The following is an 8,053-nucleotide window of genomic DNA, read 5'->3' as shown; positions in this document are numbered from 1 at the left end:
ATGGGCTTCCCAATTCTCCAATCTCTAATTGGCTTCCCTCCAGTCGTTCGCGGCACACCGCGATCTTCAACTCTCTCTAACGTCAAATATCATCCCTCAAAGCCTCTCTTTTTCTCGAGTAAGTTCTTCTGTTGATCCTTTTTGTTTCCTTTTCAAACCGATGCCTTGGATGCATGGACATACAACAGTGGAGAGTAAAGAATACACACACGTAAAATCAAAGAAGAAGAAGGAAAGAAAGATACCACACCAAACATATATATACATATCTTATTTTGAGTTTTCATTTTCGCTTTTACTACATGCTTTATATTTCATGATGACGGCGGCGTGGTGTATTCCTTCTAAACAATTGATAATCTGTGTCTCATTTTTATCTATTGTAGGGTTTGGCCGTCCCGCCTTGAAGGCAAACGAGTTCACTCACGACGTTGCCCAAGATGCAGTAACAGTAGTTCTTCATCGGAAAATCACATCCAAGGTAAGATGTAGTAACGGATCTTACATCGAAGTTCATTAATACTGCATAACATACAGGACATATTTCTCAGATAGTACAAGTATTATTGTATATTTAATAAAATTTTCTCTTCAACAAGAATATGCAGATGTGTTGCACAATGAACTACTACCAGTGGCTGACATTGAAGAGGACGCTTTAAGGTTATTTGAGTACGACAATTTTTTTTTTCATCGTGAACTTAAAAAAAAAGAAAAAGAAAATATGGGTTATTGCTTTTTGTTTCAATTCTGTGTGTTAATACAACTGCATTTAGTTGCTATAAATATATATGAAATTCAATTAATTAGCTGCCTCCCAGTTACAAGTGAAAATCTGCCACCATCAAAGTATATTAGCCTTAGAACTTGGAAAATCCTGGCCTTAGAAAGAAGGTTGGCTCTTAATAAATTTGTTAATAAGGTGGATCAGAGTAGAGTCAGTGGAATTTTCAATTATAACATCTAAAAGACTAAAACTTCATATAAAATATTAATGGTAGTGAAATTCACAAATCTATGCTTTTGAAGAGAATATGTTGACCAAGCCACCAATAAAAGGAAAAAACGGCCTACCCTAATACAACAAAACGTCACACGACAATCAACATTTTAATCAATGCTAGGATTTATCTTTGGATTTATTCGGGTAATAGAAGTTATGATTTAAATCAAATGCTAGGATATATATATAATCACTTTCACTTTGTTTAACAATTACAGCAAAAATAAAAAAACTCATACAACTAGAAATCATCTCCTTCAACTCTCTCAGCTCCATCACAAACCCATTTTCATTGCACCATCAGCCATCACTGTGTGGGAAATATTAATTTGATTTTGTTTTCTCTAAGGCTTCTCTACCAAATGAGATCAAGGAACGCCGTCCATATTATAAGATCCATGTTAAGTTCCCTGAACGATGGAGAAATAAGCATATCCGCTTATGACATGCATGGGTTGCTCTATTGAAGATATTCAAGGCAGTGGTGCCCCTCAATTCCCAGAAACCCTTCAATGGATTGCAAATAATCAACTCCCAGATGGTTCATGGGGTGAGTGCTGATATATTTTCACCTTATGATCGCTAATCAGCACCTTAGCTTGTGTTGTAGCACTAAAGACATGGAATATAAATCACGATAAGTTTGAAAAAGGTATATATAAACAAGAATTTATATATATATATTACTTAGTCTAAAGGATCTCTCTAAAGACTTACAGAATCAAGTCAACCTTTGTTTCAGGGCTCTAGGGTTGTCATTTTTCAGAGAAAAACATATCCAAGCTCGAAAATGAGAATGATGAGCACTGCCTAGCGGCTTTGAAATGTTTTACATTCACTTCTAGAAAAAGCTCGCAGTTTAGAAATTGAAGTACCCGATCACTCTCTGTCTTGCAAGATATCTATGCGAAGAAGAAATTAAAGCCAAAAGGTTATAAAACTTTCAAAGTTCATTTAACAATTTTCCAATTTTTCAATTTTTTTTTTTTTTGTTCTTTTTTTCAAGTGAGGACTGAGGATACCACATCAATCATAATAAGAGTCAATAAGTTAATGAATTTATCGTAGTCTGAATTTTTATTTTTATTTATTTTACCATTATACTGTAATTGTGGTTATAAACCAATCGTGTGCGCGTGAAATAGGATACCCAAGGACATAATGCACAATGTACCGACAATATTACTTCATAGTTGGAAGGAATGCAGACCTTAGTCTCAACTGGGAAAAGCTTCTAAAATTGCAATTCCAAGATGGGGCATTCTTCTTCTCTTTATCCTCCACTGCCTATGCGTTCATGCAAACTAAAGATCAAAATTGCTTGAAATTTTTAACAAAAGTTGTTCAAAGATTCAAGTCTGGAGGTATATATAAAGAGCGCGCTTTGTCAATTCTCGACTAGAAATCTCAATTTTCCTTCAATTTACTTAATTAGCGGTTCTAAAGAATTTTATGGATTTACTCCAATTTAGTACCAAACGTATACCAGTTGACCTGTTCGAACGTCTTGGGTTGTGGATCGCTTGCGCGTTCGGAATTTCAAGATATTTCAGCAACAATTTAAAAGATGTACGGAATATGTTTATAGGTACGTATTATTTACAATTTTATTTTTTTAAAGTTACTAAACAGCCCATCTATGAAAAGGAGTTTATTTTTTTCCTAAAGAGGACTAATTCATTAATTAAATTTCAGATTGGACCGACAGAGGGTATTCTTCGGGAAGAAATGGCAGGGTTCATGATATGATGATACATCCATGGGCTTTAGACTATTAGATTACATGGTTATGAGGTTTTGCTGGTCAGTTTAAGGAAATCAATTTAAAAATCTCTGAATCAGTACGTTATTTTGTTGCATAAATTATGGTGATCCTGTTATTTTTTGGCTGTACAGATGTTTTTCAGCATTTTGAGAAGGGCGGTGAGTTTCTGCTATTATGGGCAATCTACGAGGCTGTTACACCTATATACAACTTGTATCGGGCGTCTCAGGTGCGATTCCTGGAGAGAAGATCCTTGAGAATGCCAAGCAATTTTCAGCAAAATTTTTAAGAGAAAAAATGGTGGTAATATAGTCCTAGATAAATGGATTATAGCTAAGGACTTGCCTGGTGAGGTACGGGCGCAATGTCTATAAACTTCTTTTCTCTATTTATTAATAAAAAAAAAAAAAAAAAAAAATGAAGGCTACAGCTATTTGTTATTAAGAGGCATATAATGATTTTATTAATTTACCCTTAATTGTCACATCCACCACTATTTATTTCTAAACTGGAGGGTATGAGAAAGTTTAACCATATAAAAGTGAAGCTTAAGTTATTTTGTTATTGAAATGCATATATTGATTTTATTAATTGACCATCCACGCCGTCTGGTATTTTTCTAATTGAAGGGTATGAGAAAATTAACCCTTACCAAAAACATGTTATTTTTTACTGCTTGCTTTTGTAATTAGGGCGCTGCATGATACCTTAGCACTATTTAATAACATTTACAAAACACTATTTAAAGATTATATAACTCACTCTCTTACAAATTACAATTCATATATAATACACAACACACCACATTAAGATCCCAGAGATAAAATAACCTTTCTAATTAATAGAATTGATATAATATCTAAAAGAGGTAAACAACTTTTTTCCACCAAGGTTTGCCTTAATGACACTTTTCACCAAAAAGTTTAAAAATGTCACTTTCCCACCCAACGTTTTTATTGTTAATAGCAAAAATACACTTTACTTTCTTAGCCAACGTTCAACGAGTTACTGAGAAAGATAAGAGAGTTTTCGTAGAGTGGATGCATGGATCAAATGGTGATGATCGATTGAATATTCATGGTTGAATCAGCTAAGAATCAACGAAGAACAATAAACCCTAGTTTTGCGATAGTTGGCAATCGGCGAGAGAAATCAGATGTCGGATGAGAGGGGCTTTGTAGAGAGGAGATCAATGGTTCAAATGGTGGTGACAGAGAGAATTTGTCATCGGAATCGAGGTAGAAATCGGCTTTTGGTAGTAATGAAATAAAAATGGGTGGGATAATGATATTTTGAAACTTTTTGGGTGGGAAAGTGTCATTAAGACAAACCTTGGGTTGGAAAAAGTCATTTATTTCATACTAAACAATGGTAGATAATTTGACCTTCGGACATCTGAATTCTATCAATTGTGGATATGTCAAAAAAAAAAAAAAAAAAAGGAAAGACTAATAATTAATGTAATAACAATTACAATACAGGTGAGGTTCGCATGGAGGTTCCATGGTACGCAAGCTTGCCTAGAGTTGACGCGAGGCTGTACATTGAAAATATGGCGCCGGAGATGACGTTTGGATAGCCAAAGTCTTGTATAGGTATGGTTTTGGTTTGTTCATTCCTTAGTTCATTGTCATGATTTCAACCAAGAGTCCTTGTTTGATAAATGAAATATTAGAAGCAACCAAATATTAGTTCACGAATACCATGCTCAAAATGTTATAGATTAGCTACAACACACAGCGATATGCCATCTCTTATTTTTTAGTAGACCTTTTTGTTTATCATGATAGCCAGTCTTGTATAGGTATGCTTTTATTTGTTCATTCCTTACATTTGTGTGATCAATGTCACAATATGATGCATTTCATTTTTCTATCTTCAATTAATCATAATCATATTAATTAGTTTTAAAGGTAATACACTGTAATAGTACTTGGAATGGGTGCACAAATGACTTAGTGCAGTACTCGTACACAATCTTAACATCTCGAGTAATTCATTGATTCGATTTATATTCTAATGGCTATGTAATACCCCTACAGGATGTTGTATGTAAACAATAACATCTATCTGAGCTTGCAAAATTAGACTACAACAATTGCCAAGCTTTACATCAGACCGAATGGGACAATATGCGAAGGTATAATATACATCTGACATTCCTTTTTTTCCAACAATCAAATCATGTTAATTTTCCTCAAGAAACATGCTATGATACACAGGTGGTACACAGAATGTAAGATTGACAATTTAGGAGTGAGCAGAAGAGGCCTTCTCCAGCGTACTTTGTAGCAGCAGCCAGTATATATGAGCCAGAAAGATGTCAGGAGCGAATTGGTTGGGCTAAGACATGCAGTCTTGTTGGAAACCAATCACGTCTTATTTTACAATACAAAACATTCTAGAGAGCAGAGGAGAACCTTCGTTGATGAATTTAGACACTCTATTAATGCAAGCAAACATATAAAGAAAGATCTGTCAACAACTTATTCCAGCCGTAAGTAGTCATTAGGATAACATGAATAGTTATTAGTAAAAGTATTCAACTCCAAATGCAAATTTAGATTTGAGCCGCATATACAAGTTTCCAATAAATTAAGAATAAAAGGCTTAACTAAAATGTGCTTGTGGCATGCATACAGGAGGTGGGGATCTGGCAAAATAGAACAGGGACTCACCGAATCTTTCTTAGGACGCTGAAACACCTTCAAAGGACGCTGGCTGTGCAAGGTCGAGACATAGCCACATTTACATCAAGCTGTAAGTAATTCAAAAAAGCACAATTGATGTTCAAATTAGGCTGAGTTATTAACGTGGTGTATTATCCTGATTTCAAGCTAGTACCATGTATAAAACATGAAGAGTTACTTTTCTTGAAACAAACTAAATTTCATTCAGCCGCCAAAACCAAAGCAAAGGATTCTGCCCACAACCCAGGAAAATCATTTCGATGTGCTAACTTTTTTGTTTCTTTTTTCGAAATTAATTAGTGGGAAAAATGGCTGTTGAGGTGGCAAGAGGAAGGAGATGACATCAAGAAGAAGCAGAGTTACTTGTACAACAATAAATCTAATTGGTGGCCATCCGTTCTCAGATGAATGTTGCATCATCCTCAGTACAGGCGACTCACAGAACTCACCAACAGAATTTGCTATAAACTTGGTAATTACCAGAAGCAAAAGGTCAGTTGAGAGACATCAATATAATAACCTAAACAAGGACAAAATGCTGATTCGTTATCTCTTTTGTACACGTACGTAATTTCATTTAGCGTTTCATTGCCCTCTATTTCCAAGGAGGTTTGCTCTACCTAATAGCACAGTATGTCTCATCTGACAGACCCGAAAACATCTCAAATATTCAATTAATCTTTGCCCCTTTTCCACTCAAAAATTAGCCATACACAAATCTTAAAAGTTCTCCTGTGTGAATTGTTCTTTGGGTTACTCCCAATTCCTAAATCTGATATTTTTCAATTTAATCTAGATCAGAGGGGCAATCTTTTAGGCTAATATAGGAAAATTCAAATGATTCTTGGACCTTCCAATGTGATTAATTTAATTTAACTATATACTTGTATACAAGTAGTCATATAAATTGTGGACTCAAACATAATCAAGAAACTCCTTCTCGGATTTTAAAATGGCTCTCAGATTTATTAGAAAGCTTAAACTGATAGCTGATCATGTTGTCATCAACTAGAATGTCAAAAGACTCGGTTGTGATAAAGTACATTCGATTTACACCTCTCGTTCTTCATTCAAATTTATTTATTTTATAATTTTGTTCAGGTACGTGACAGTGGTAGCCATAATGACAACAGTGATAGCATCACGAAATTACAATAGAGTCCGAAATGCAAGAGCTTGTGCAGTTGAGGCTCCAACATTCTCAGATGATATCGACTCTAATGTCAAGCATACATTTCTGACAGTGGCAAAGAGTTTTTACTATATGCTTATTGTGATACTGAGACTATTAACTTTACATTGACAAAGTACTCTTTGAGAGAGTGAATTAATCTGTATTTCACATTGACAAAGTATCTTTGAGAGAGTAAAGATGAATATATAATCTTGTCAAAATGAAACTTGCTTTTATTTAAAGAACATCGGACTTATATCTTGGGATGAGAAATATCGGGTTCTCTGACCTCAGTGGTACCCTTGCGATATATAAATGTCTCTGTTTGAGATGACAAATGAATTTTGCACACGTATATGAAAGTCCGCCTAATTGTTAATTCTGTGGTGGGCTGGGGATGGTTGAGATGGGTCTCTGATAGTAAGATTGATATAAAGTATTTCCCGAAGCACTCTAAATAGTTCCAGGTATAACCAATTATGCATTGAAGAGAGCGGGGAAAAAAACTAGAAAGCAGCATATATACTTAGAAAGATGGACCGTTGCGAGCAAAGGCATAGTTGGACTTGCCCAAGCATTCACACTGAATGTGTGAATAAATGGAATAAAATAAGGTGAGTGGCGCTTTCTGTTACGTAGTCAGCACCACACTAGCAGAAAAGAGATCAAAAGTTTCATGTTCATGCTTACTCTGGTTTATTTCAGCTATTTTTTGTTCAAGTTCTCTGTTTCTGTTCTGGAATCTGGTTCAGCTGCAGGTGTGTTTCTGTTAGGATTTGCTACTGTTGTGTTCTTAGTTCTGGAATCTGGAATCTGGTTCAGCTGGTGTTAAGTTCTCTATTTATGTTATGGAATCTGGAAAAATTTCAAAGTGTATTGTTTGCGAGAGATAGTGAATTTACTATACAGCTTTCTTCAATCTTTGCATGCTGAGATCAAGGATGATTACAGTTTCAATCAATCACCTTAATCCTTGGGATTGATTGAATTAATACGGATTTGTAATTCATTGCTTCATATTTTACACTTAGAAGAATTGTATATATTTGCCATTGTACGGGCTTACAAGTAATATAGAGATTCTTTCTCTCTGTTTCAATTACTCTTCTTAGCTATCTTGGTAGTGACGTTGCTTCTCACATCTTCTCTCTTATCTTCAATCTCTGACATGGTATCAGAGCACTACTAACCAACTTCCGCTTGCCATATCAACCTAACCTCTCTTTATGTCTCTGAAATAGAAATCAAACAGATACTCGATTAGAGTGTTTTTTTTAACCATCACCAAACTATCAGATTCCAAAATGGAAACCAATCCAAACACCAAAAACCCAATCACCACGACGGTCCAATCACTACACAAAGCCCAACCAGTACAGAAAGCCCAATCACCACTCATGCCCCAAACACACAATCAAGGC

The 8,053-nt window shown here is 35.0% G+C and overlaps 1 pseudogene; it reads left to right on the top strand.

Moving 5' to 3' along the window:
* Nucleotides 1-6,761, top strand: LOC116130695 (annotated as a pseudogene).
* Nucleotides 6,762-8,053: the final 1,292 nt, after the last annotated feature.

The sequence above is a fragment of the Pistacia vera genome, unplaced genomic scaffold (assembly GCF_008641045.1).
Source record: "Pistacia vera cultivar Batoury unplaced genomic scaffold, PisVer_v2 Contig223, whole genome shotgun sequence".
Classification (NCBI taxonomy): domain Eukaryota; kingdom Viridiplantae; phylum Streptophyta; class Magnoliopsida; order Sapindales; family Anacardiaceae; genus Pistacia; species Pistacia vera.
Note: the sequence above shows the minus strand (reverse complement) of the source record. Positions and strands in the feature narration are given on the sequence as shown.